This window comes from Patagioenas fasciata, chromosome 4, assembly GCF_037038585.1.
Source record: "Patagioenas fasciata isolate bPatFas1 chromosome 4, bPatFas1.hap1, whole genome shotgun sequence".
NCBI classification, from domain to species: domain Eukaryota; kingdom Metazoa; phylum Chordata; class Aves; order Columbiformes; family Columbidae; genus Patagioenas; species Patagioenas fasciata.
This window is the reverse complement of record NC_092523.1, coordinates 36075635-36088461: the sequence shown is the minus strand read 5'-3', so window position 1 is coordinate 36088461 and position 12827 is coordinate 36075635. Positions and strand designations below refer to the sequence as shown.

The window sequence follows — 12827 nt, the reverse complement described above, 5'->3', positions numbered from 1 at the left end:
TATGTATATTTTTTAAAAATCATTTACAATCCAGGACATGAACTTAGGGAGTCGTCTTGTGTCTCAGTGCCATGTGGGAGAGTTTGCATATCATAGATATCATAGGAAATGTTTTTCATGGTTCAGGTAGAACTTGGATGCACAGATCAAATATCCACCCACTTTTTGAGACTGCACAAGCAGTCAGTATTATGGTCTGGTTTTCCCAGAAGCTAAAAATAGGATGCTTATCCTGTTTCTTAATCCCTGCCTGTCAGAAGTTTGAAGGCAGTATCAAGAATGACTTGCCTGGTTGTTGTGAACTCATCCTGGTAGGCAGCCAAGGCCCATGCAGCCACTCGCTTGTTACTCCCAGGTGAGATGGAAAAGAGAATTGGAAGGGTGAAAGTGAAAAGGCTCATGGGCTGACATGAAGACAGTATAATACATGAAGCAGAGACTGTGTGCAAAGCAAAGCAAAATAAGGAATTCATTCACTGCTTCCTGTCAGTAGGTAGATGCTTAGCCATTTCCAGGAAAACAGGGCTTCATCATGCATAATGATTGTTTGGAAAGACAAACACCATTAGTCTGAACATCCCCTTCTTCCTCCTCCTCCCCCAACCTTTTCTTGCTGAGCACAACCTCCTCTGGTGTGGGGTATCCCCTCAGGCAGCTGAGGTCAGCTGGCCGTTTCCAACTTCTTGTGCACCCCTGACCCCTTGCTGGCAGGGCGGTGTGAAAAGCAGAAAAGGCCTTGACTCTGTGTCAGCTCTGCTCAGGAACTGCTAGAACATCCCTGTTTGGTCACAGATCCAAAACACAGCACCTTACAAACTAATATGAAGAAAGTTAACTCCATCACAGCCAAAACAAGTACACCAAGTACACTACCATTGGTTGGATCATATTGATAAACCTTTTTCTCATTCTTTGATCAGTCAGTCCAACATCTACCTTTTAAAAAGAAAAAAATAATCCCAGAAAATGCTGAGATTTTACACTGACCTGTATTACCTGAAATAAAAAAAAAAAATTACTGGTGAAATGCTCCTTCACAATACATTTTTTAAATGCTGAACACAAAGTGAAATGAAAACATTTTGTTAAGTGAAAAAGTATTTGCACAAATATAGGAAGTGTACATTTTTTCATATTTTGTCCATCATCATAAGTTATTTATTTTTGTCACTTGCAAAATCACAGCATTATTAAAGGCTCAGAGGAGAATGTGTGGGCTGTTTGGATTCTTGTTTGAAGAGGAATTCTAGAATCAAAAAATGGTTTTACAGTTCAAGACTTATTATGCTTTTTTTTTCACTTTTTGGTAGATGGTACAGTGTAAACATAATTGGAATGTAAGAAAGATAAGAATGAAACATGATTTTCAGATACTGTTGTTACTGGCAAGAGCTTTATTTCATGTATCCATTTAATTTATTAATGCTTAGTCTTTATATGTGAAATACTCCCAAATTCCTGATTATTAAAACAAACAATCATTTTCTAGTTAACCTCAGAACACTGTAACCTTGTAATACTTGTGAAAAATACTGTCTGAAAATATCTCTTTATATATATTCTAAGTGCCATTAGGTTTCATTTTCTTCAAAAAATAATCATTATCTTTTCCATATGTTTTATGTTTATTACTGTTGAATATGTTGGCTTTGCAAAGCTATAGCAGGGGTATTTATAATATATTTGCTGGTGCATACATCAAGAAAATTGCCAGGTTGCAATTGAAAATTCACATCATCTGTGCTAAAGCTAGGAAGACCTTTCTCTTAAATTTCATATTAAATTCCTAGGACACATGATCAGTTTTCCACAGTAGCATAAAGCAAAGAACCTTTTCATATGTGACCTGAAGGTAAATAATGTACAATGAACATGGATCTCCAAAATACCATTTTTACATTTAGTATTCTACATACAGTCAACACTTCCATATGGTTCAAACAAATAAAATTGCATTTTACAGTGTAGTAACAAGTCAGTCCAGCAGCAACTATAATAAAGATTTTATTACAGATAATCTGTATCTTGTTTAGACTTTAGGAAAGATACACGGTTTATGGACACATTATTATATCACAGAGCAAAGAGGAAAATAATGGTACAAAAAAAATTATCATCTAATTATTTCATTTTTGAAATTACTGTGGTATTTTGTAATAATAATTAGACATTTAAAAATAAAAATATGTTTGATAACAAAATTCTTCATCATCTATTCTCATTGCAGATTCCTGGATCGTCTGAGGCCCACCAACATACCACCACATAGAAAGCTGGAGGTAAGATGAAACATCCTGTAGCTCTGATGGGACCCATATATCGTATTGGTGCTTTTTAAATGACAGCACAATTGTCTAACTGACAGAATAGATCAGAACTACAAAATTATAATAGGCCCGGATGTGCTCAGTATACAACATCTTACTGACTTACCCATGATCAATAATTTATGCTGCTGTATCTAATTTACTGTTATTGCAATAACAGTGTAGGTCAAAATATAAAGTGGGATAAATTAACGTAGCACTAACTTTAACAGATAAAAGTATATTGTCCAGGAAAGGAAATCCAGGATGATAGATTCTCTACCCTGTTACCAAACTTATCAAGAATAGAACATAATTAAATAAATAATTAAATTCTCAAAATGAACTATTATATCGCTTGTGAGAGTTCTCAAGTTTCCACAAGAAACTACTATTGCCTACCTATGCCATATTGTGATGTTTTTCAATGATGCCCTCGGATTAATAATTTGCGAATGTCATTTGTAGCCATGACCTCAGCTCAACTGAAAGCACGTGAGGTACCAGAGCTCTGAAATGGCAGCTGTTGGTGCCCATCAGAAGTGTTTGTATTTGGCAGTGATCTGACTGTGGGCAAACATTAATCTGTCTGATCAGTACACACGCAGCAACTGTACTGAACTGAACAAGTACCTGCGTTGGCTTTTTTTTCCTTTGGTTTGAGCTCAGCGATTTTTCTCAATGGTAACCAAAGTCAAGTAATTTAAAGCTTGTGAACCTCACAAAAAGGGTTCATTTAAAGCCATATTCTGCATCTTGTGACACCAAATGGAAAGTGTGTTCTTCTATATGACTACAAAAGATTTTAGAACAGCGATCAGATACGCATTCTGCTCATTAATGTTTGTACAGTATCCTACCTTAAAAGAGCTACAGTTTCCTAGAGCAAGTCATTCAGAATTCGACTACACTCTTCAAGTTTAATGGGTTGAGCTCTTTGAGTTCCCATACCTCCTCCTGATTGATGGTTTGTTTCTTCTTTTAATACAAAATTCAGTAAAATTTCCCACAGTGAAAAGGGTCTTTTAATTATAAAACACCAGCGTGTGGGAATGATTCAATTTACACATCAGAAAAGTTCAGTTACTTGACCATAATTTATTTTTTGTGCTGATCATTTACAGACCACAGATTCTTCTTCCCCCCCCCCCCGCTTCTCTCTCCCCTTCTCACTTGCTGTCTCTCCATGTAAAAGAATAAAAATCTTAATAACCTGGAAAAGGCTTTATATATTGTGTTGCTCAGTCACAAGAACTAGAGTTTTCATTATCAGATTTTTTTTTACTGGCTTTTATCATTTTCTCATTTCCTAGCTATATTGTTGAATTTAATTTAAATGTGTTCTGTGATTGCTGAGTAATACAGTTTTTTCTTGAATCTAACAAAGGGAAGGTGTAAGTAAGGAATGGTAGAGTGTCCCACTCATGGGACTTACCTAAAAATATACATTTGCAGTTGCATAACGTTGCATACAGCACAACTGACCACTATGGCCTTCTTCAGTAACCCACTCCAGCACTTGTCTCCTGCAGGGGATAATAAAGCTCTATTTAGAAAAAAAAAAAAAAATTTGTTTTAAGAATTAATTAATACTGAAATAAAGGTCTGGAAGGAAAGGAAAATTGCCATGTACGTCTTACATGCAATATTACTCTTCTTTATTGTTTTATTCTCAGAACATAGCCTAGAACCTGCATGTGTAGGCGTAGCAGCTTTTAATGACAAAGCTTTCTAGATTCTGGATGCTGTTTCCCCAGTGAAATCAAAAAAGTTAATCTTACTTTACGCTCATTATGGGCACGAGAGAAATAAGCATCAAAAAAGCCCAGAATACCATTTTTACAGATAGCTTTAAATACATTTACAGATATGTCTTTATATTTATTTTGGTTTTAATCAAACGTGGTTTGTGACTGAGAACTACTAGATTATATTATTTTCATTTTAGAATTAAAAAGTAACTGTAGGAAATTCTAAGTATATATCATTTGTTCTAGGTTGTATATAGAATTTTGGTATTCAGCTGAATACATAACTATATTTATTGGTTAGCTCTTTATTGCAAAGTACACACAAAAGCAATGTCTATACTACTGAAATACACTGTTGCTGCTACTTTGCTTTTTTAGTGTTTACTTTAGTCTGTTTTCCACTTAGGGAGGGACGTATGAATGCTACTCTAATAAAACATGTAAAACTTGTGGCATTTCTTCAAATTCTTTTCAGCTATTTGAAAGGTGCTCCTCCTTTACCCTGGACTAAGCATTTAAACTAAAATATCCAAAGAGAATGTGTCTTTTGTTGTGTCCCTATAAGAGAGAATCTGAAAGGCTGTTTTTGTTGTATCTGTACTTGCTGCTGTTTGGATATGCTTGTATGTAGAAACACAAAAGTATCCCTGGATGAGACTTATGAGTTCAAACAAGCGTGTGCTTGTGAAACTAACCAGTGTAAGTTGTTCTCTTCCATTGCTCATTTAACTATTACAGGCTAAAGGAAGCCAGTAATTCTACCAGTTTGATTTTACGCATTTAAATTTCCACTACTGCAACTTTCACTAATTCACCTGTACCTTACTGCACTCAAATCCATCTCTGTAGAGGGAACAATTCAGAGCACATGGGGACAGCAATAATCAGCATCAATGAATATAATAACAGATCTTTCCAGTTCTTATTAATGTTCATACAGACATACATCTTAATACCAAAGTATACACGGCATTCTTTCCAAAAGCTTATTTATTTATTTATTTATTTATTTATTTATTTATTCATTTATTGATCTCTGAATAAGGACGGACGGACTTTTATATCTTCCATCTGACTGGCTTGTTGTGCTGAGTAAATGTTCACACACATTATATTACAAATATTCACATGGAAGATGGATTGTACTTTTCTTACTACAAAACTAGCATCAGATATATACAGTTCCTCTGTGTTTTGGTTTGTTCTTTTTTTCTTTTTATTAATGCAATCAGTTAATTCGAACTCCTCTGTTCTTCTACATCAGTACACCTGAAGCCATGAAGCAGCAGTTCTTTCAAGTGACTCCCAAGGCTGGTATGCTATTCAAATATTGTATCTCCCAAAATATGTGACCAGCCACTCAGAACTCCTGCTACTGGTGCTGTAGAGGTCCAGTGACGATGCTTCTGGTTCTTCTTGGGCTTTTTTTGTATTCCCCATAATGACTTTTAGGTCAGTTTTGTTTACCAAGCCCTGTAGCGTTGGTTTCAGTAGGCCTGCGTTCCTACAGCTGTCTACACTTTGCAACAGGCTAAGTCCTTGGTAGATCTCAAGTATAGCTATTAAAAAAAAAAAAAAAAAGTCTTGGTTTCAAGAGCGTCTCTATTGAAAGCAATTTTAAAAGACTTTTAAATGTCTGTTCTTCCAGACCATTATCTCGTGATTATTTACTACTGTAGACTAAAAGCTAAAATCAGAAAACCTGTACAAACCCTATTAATTTCAGTGGTAGATTAAAGTCTTTGCTCACAATTTCCATCATTATGGTTTTTTATGATCATTTATTTTCAACTTCTGTGCTAGCATTTTGCTTCAGTTTGTATTCATGAGAGTCAAATGGCATTGTACACTGTGTTAAAGGTTGATATTTTAGTAGAGGTTTCTATATTCAATAGGTATCCTGATGATAGGGTTTTGTGGCAGAAGTTATTATTGTCACAACTTATTTTTCATTTTTCCTTTCATGACAATGCATATTAGAGTGCTGACTGTCAGTGAGACTGCAATGTTCTTGCCCCAACAAAAAGAGCTTCTGGCTTCTGCTGTATAGTGTATATTTTCAGACATTCATGGAATTTTTCATTTAGCAGACAGGGATTACAGTATCGTAGTCTCTCCTGTTGTAACTGGACTCTGTCTAGGCACTAAATGTCACAGCATCTTGAGTCCTTGCATTGTTGATATAGGAATCAGAGCTGAATTCCCAACTGATAGTAGGCCCACCTTCCTGGTACTATACATATTATTTTGGTTTGTTTTGTGTTACACTTATGCATCTCTGCTGTTTAAATACTGGTATAGTTCTTCCACATTACTATGAAGTCTTTGTAAGCTACCTACATTTATGAGGTGTAGAGAGGCATGCCACTAGAAGTATTTTTGCAAGTTGTTCTTAATAGAATAAAAAGTTATCCTACTCAATCATTAAACTGTCATCTTGTCAGAGCAATCAATCAGTCAGTTATGGAGGCCTTAATTATTGGATGAATGTTTTTATATTTGCAGACACTTCTAGCATCTTTACACAAAATTGCACTGTTTGGCATATTAGTTGTAAATCTGAGAAATGGTTTCTCAAAAAAAGGCCTTAGCCACCAATACACGGTGGCAAATATGAGTTTTAAATCTTCTCTGCCATCAAAGCTGAGGTGCCCATCTCAAGTCCTGAGTTACAAATCAAGTTAGGCTGGGAGTCACAGGCCTGAATTCCTAGACTTAATTGCCTTCCTCTAGACTACTTCTCACTCTTTCCATTCAAAATCCAAGGACAGGATTAGTGATTGTGCTAGTTCCTGTCTTGAGAAAATGGCTTCCTCGAAAGTAGAAAAACTTCAGTTTCTAGGTCATTCTGAAAACCAAGTATCCCACTTCTGAGCAGTAGTGCCAAATACTAGCCACAGAGTGGCATAAGGGGGAAGGATCACTGTTTTGGCTAGTGTTTTTTGTAGATTATCCTGGAAGGATGGATTGGGGCCAGCATTCTCCTTTCCTGGTAAAATGCCATAATTTTATGCTATGTTCATCAAGAGAAATTTTTCTAACATTCTTGGTCATCAGGAATTTGGTGTATCCCCAGTGTACAGCCACATTTTAAAACCGCTCCTTGGGATGAATTAATTTAATAATTCAACCTCTCAAACCAATGAAGATATTAAAGCTGTTAAATTTTAGTCTTTTCTCATCACAATCAACATCATACTTTTAATGAGAAGTGGCCGGAGACATCTGATCAGTAATGAGTTCAATCTTGTCAGGCTATTAAGCAGTTCCTGAGTTATTCTTTAAGGAACTGAGTGAAACCTCCAAATCACTGCCCTTGTCCTTATGGGGGACTTCAACTTGCCAGATGTCAACTGGGAATATCACACAGCTGATACCAACAGGTCCAGAAAATTCCTGAAGCGTCTGGATGATAACTTCTTGGTGTAGGTACAAAGGGAACTGACCAGGAAAGGTGCCTTCCTAGATTTGCTTCTCACTAACAGAGAGTGTCTCATGGGAAATGTGGTGACTGGTGGCTACCTTGGCCACAGCAACCACAAAGAAGTCAGGTTTAAAATCTTTACTAATAGGAGAAAAATTCCAGCAAGACCTTAACACTAGATAGGAGGAGAGCAGACTTCAGGCTGCTCAGAGAACTACTTCATAAGATTCCCTGGGAAGAAGCTTTTGAAGGTGCTGGGGTCCATCAGCACAGGGCAAGGGCATTCCAAAATGCCAAAAATCTATTAGGTGAGGTAAAAACCAGCTTGGTTGAGCAGGGATCTTCTTGAAATACAGTGGAAAAAGAAATTACATGGTCAGTGTAAACAAGGTCAGGCAACATGGGAGGACTACTAAGATGCTGCTCACCATTGTAAGGAGGAAATTTGTGCTGCCAAAGCTCAACTAGAATTGATGCTGGTCAGTATTGTGAAGGACAATAAAAAAGGGTTTTTTAAATATATTAGTGGCAAAATGCAAGCTAGAAATAACATTGTCCCATTAATAGATGAACATGGTCACCTTATTAACAGGGACATAGACAAAGCCGAGACGTTTAATGCCTTGTTCACCTCAGTTTTCAACACCGATAATGGACTTCAGGGCCCCCATAACCCTGGGCTGGAAAACTGTGGCTGTGAGAACGATAAACTCCCTATCAATCCGGAACTTGTATGGTATCTGCTGCTCCAGCTAGATCCGTACAAGTTGATGAGGCCTAATGAGGTTTGTCCTAGGGTGCTTAAAGAGCTGGCTGACATCAAAGTGAGACGTCTGTCTGTGATTTTTCAATGCCTTTGGGAATATGGAGAAGACTGGAAGCTGACAAACGTTGTCCCAGTCTACAAAGAAGGGCAACAGGGATGACCCCAGCAACTATAGACCTGTCAGCCTCACTTCTGTTCCTGGCAAAATTATAGAGAAGATAGTTCTGAGAGTTTTTGAAGAACATCTGAAGGACAACACAGTCATCGATCCCAGCCAGCACAGCTTCATGAGGGGAAAGTCGTGCCTGACCAACTTAATTTCATTCTACAGCAAGGTTACCCATCTAGTCAATCAAGGAAAGCCTGTCAATGTGTTCTTTTTGGATTTCAGTAAAGCCTTTGATACTGTCACTCACAGTATTCTCCTGGACAATGTGGCCAGCATACAGCTGGGTAAACACACAATGCAGTGGGTGAGCAAATTGATGATGGACTGGACTCAAAGGGTTCTAGTAAATGGGGTTATGTTAGGCTGGCAACCAGTCACTAGCGGGGTTCTGCAGCAATACATCTTAGGGCCAGTGCTATTCAATGTCTTTATAAATTACTTAGACTCAGGACTTGAGGGATTGCTTAGTAATTCTGTTGATCACACAAAACTGGGGGGGAGTTGTCAACGCGCTCAAGGGCAGAGAGACCCTGCAAAGGGATCTGAACAAACTGGAGAACTGGACAATAACCAACTACACGAAGTTCAATAAGAGCAACTGCAGGATTTTGCACCTGGAAAATGACAACCCTGACTGTACATACAGACTGGGGGATGAGATGCTGGAAAGCAGCTCTGTGGAGAGGGATTTGGGGATTCTGATCGATGGCAAGTTGAACATGAAGCAACAGTGTGCCCTGGCAGCCATTAGGTCAAACCCTGTCCTGGGGTGCACCAAGCACAGCATTGCCAGCTGGGCGAGGGAGGTGATTGTCCCACTCTGCTCTGCACTGGTGCAGCCTCACCTGGAGCACTGTGTGCAGTTCTGGGCATTGATGAAGGGTTTGGAGGGCAAGCCGTACGAAGAGCAGCTAAAGTCACTTGGTTTGTTCAGCCTGGAGGAGACTGAGGGGAGACCTCATTGTGGTCTACAACTTCCTCACAAGGGGAGGAGGAAGGGCAGGCGCCAAACTCTTCTCTTTGGTGACCAATGACAGAACCCAAGGGAATGGCAGGAAGATGTGCCAGGGGAGGTTTAGGTTGGACATTAGGAAAAGGTTCTTCCCCCAGAGGGTGGTGGAGCACTGGAACAGGTTCCCCAGGGAGGTGTCACGGCCCCAAGCATGACAGTATTAAAGAGGAGACTGGACAACACCCTGAGACACATGGTGTGAACTGTGGGGTTGTCATATGTCCAGCAGGAGTTGGACTCGATGGTCTTTGTGGGTCCCTTCCAATTCAGGACATTCTATGACATCTAACTTAACCTGTTTAATAGCAGAATAAAGTGAAGACATGCCTCCTTTGTAAAGCTCAGACAACCTCAGGTGGAAAACGACTGCTAAAACACATTCTTATTTTGCCACATGAGTAAGATCCTGAACCTCCTGGGGTTCCAGCAGAAAGTGGAAGTTAGCCCTTACTCTTGAGCCTCAGCTGAACTTGCTGACACAGCCACAAGCAAGACACAATAGCTGTAGAGTTTGTGCTTCGTTTCATCTAGGCAGGTCTGACCTGATGTGTACAGGTCATTAAGTGACTTGATATGAGATGTTCTGGGAAGTGTGTGTATATATACATATATATGTTGTAGATGTGGTGCTTGGGAGCATGGCTTTGTGGTGAACTTGGTAGTGTTAGGTTAACAGTTCAACTCAATGATCTTAAGGGTCTTTTCAAAACTAAACGATTCTCTAATTCTGTGACTCTAGATTTTTTTTTTTTAATCTAAAACCATGCAAACTTACCTTTGTCCTTAGGAACCGTTTCTGTCTTTATTGGTAGGATTCCCTTTTGGAGCATTTGCAGAGATAACAGGCAAAATCATGGATTCCCTGTCAGAGTGCAGAACAATAGCAAAACCACTGTGCCTAGGCAGGTGCTACATTGGTACAATCCAGGATTTTAAGCAGTGTCTTTTAGAACCCTTTACTGTTTGGCAAAACTTGCTTTTAGTTCCACAGCTTATTGATTTTGACAGAGATGTCGATCAGTCTAGGATCAGAAAGTAAATATCCCAGATAATAAATTCTAGAAGACACTGTTGGTGCTGGACAGTAAATTTTGTACGAGCTGGATAGTAGAAAAGTAATGTTTTACATTCTATGGAGAAAAGGTTTTTTTCAGGAAAAATGTTTACATTAAAATAGAAGTTGGATTTTGTCAGATATTGTGAATACACTGGGCTAATTAGGTTGTGGGTGTTTTGAGGAGTGTGTTAGATGAAAAACAGCAGGGGCTTTTCCTTTAATGAGTATCCCTTTTTTTCTTTTTTTTTTTTCATTTTCTTTTGCTTGTACTATTTATCACTTGGTGCCAAAAAAAGAAGGAAAACAAACAAAAAAAAAAAAAGAATGAAAAAAAATGAAGGTTTTCTTGGTTTCTTAAGCAAAATGTTAAATAATGTTGGCAGTCAGTTTCACTTTTTGTGGCATGGTAATGACATGTCTAAAAGTGGACCCACTGATGCTTTGAGTTGCCACAAGTATTGCAGCCCTGTTATTTTAAGATGCGCAGTCATTCTTGAGCCACTGAACTATTGTTTCAAAACACATTTTGTTATTTCCCTGCAAGAGGCTAAAACCCCTTTCTTGTGGCTTGTTATGGTTCTTTGAACTACTTTTTAAGGCTAATTTGTGATAGATTTTGTACTGTGATTTTTATATTTAGTCTACTGAATCCATCTAACCTGAATAGCCCGAGGGAGATAAGTCAGAAAGCACAGAAATCAAGCAAACCTGAAGCTGGTACTTCAAGCTGAACCAGAAGCTGGTATAACTCAATTTGTCAGCGAGAATTTTTGCTTAAAGAATAAAGAACTTGCTATTTTTTCTCGCAGCATACTGCCTTTGTGTTTAAAAATTTCAATTTCTGCATGTATTGTGTAAAATAAGAAACAACATTTCAGTTTTTGCTGGTTTGATGTTGAGTTTAGCAATCTCTACAAGAAGGGTGGAGTTTCCTGAAACTCAGATTTGACCTCCAGATCTACTCTGATGGAGTCTCAAAGAGGTTTCAGAAACATTTCCTTCAGTTAATAGGAATAGAAAGGGACATTTTCATGCATTCTGGACCTCTGAGTTGATGGCAAACTGGTCTTGGGTTCAGTTGTCATCCATATCCTCTTCTTCAGCATCTGATGGATATCGAGCAGAGGCTGTGTGCATTGGCTCATTATGGTTGAGGCTACTGCACGAATCACATTGTTCACAAAACTCATTTTAATATTATAGTAAGACAGGCACAAAGGCGAACGGAAGCTTTATGGGTGTCGTTAAGATGGGCGTTGACCCGATTGTCTTTTAATGGGAAACAAAACAAAACAGGGAGAGATAATTTGAATGACGCAAGTCAGTGAACCAGGTGGAACTTACTAGAAAATAGGGAACTGGTTGGTTATACATAGACTTCCCAAGAATTGTTCCATGGTATGTAAATCAAAAGTAAGTACCAAAATCCAGATATAGAGAACATATGTAAGATACAGTCTCCATGTCAAAATTTTAATTCACTTGAAAATAGCTCTTTCAGAGACTATGAGATGGTGTAAAATATATGCTTCATTTATCCACTTGTTATCAAACACATGAGTTATACTCTAAATAAAAGTAGGGGTCCTTAACAGGGTTAGGGAGTCTCCAAAAATTGTAGCTTTAGCACATGTGAAGCTGAATGCGAAGCATGTGTACCATGCATAGTTAAATTCCAGTTTGAGTTTTTCGGCAAAACTTTGATATGTACTATTTCACATCCCTTTTATCAGCAACAATGTTAGCTATTTTTAAAAAATAAAAATTACAAAAATGAATTATTATATTCCTCTAATCTGCTTGTTACACAGTTGACAAAAGATAGTTGCGTATTTAGTCACTGAGACTGAACCAGATGTTAGAGGCAATGCAAGCTACCTTACACAAATATCTAAAAGAGATGGTAACTGTGCCTGAGTCCAGGAGCTCCAGGTGTGATTTTGGAGACATTGCAAGTATTCCTACTACTGAGTGTATATCTAGCATGTGGTAAAAAAGGTCTAATCTCAGTTGTAAGTGATGAGAATTACATGTCATTTATCTTCGAGCAATAAATGCTCTTTTGTCTATCTAGATTTTTTTATATGTTTTGCACAATAATTCCTAACACTGCTGCTCTATGTCATTAAAATATCAAAATCTAATAAGGCAGCTGGCAATAAATGGGAAAAATAGAAATCCATAGCAAAGATTAGTGATATCTAAAAGTGGTTTATGGATCCTAGTGGGATTTCTCCTTTTTAAACAACAAAGTGCGGAGTGAAAGAATATGCACAGCTTACTTTGTCTTCTTATTTCTTTTGATCTGGAAGAACAATCAGATAAGGCTGATTTCTGAAGAC

General features: G+C 37.9%; 1 protein-coding gene across 19 annotated transcripts in view; it reads left to right on the top strand.

Moving 5' to 3' along the window:
• TENM3 (teneurin transmembrane protein 3) overlaps positions 1 to 12827 on the top strand; it is a 1336783-nt gene that overhangs the window by 868406 nt on the left and 455550 nt on the right. For all 19 annotated transcript variants that reach the window (XM_071807653.1, XM_071807652.1, XM_071807659.1 and 16 more), the window contains one exon: positions 2228 to 2279. The gene's annotated coding sequence lies outside the window, so the exon portion shown is untranslated. The remainder of the gene's footprint in view (positions 1 to 2227; positions 2280 to 12827) is intronic.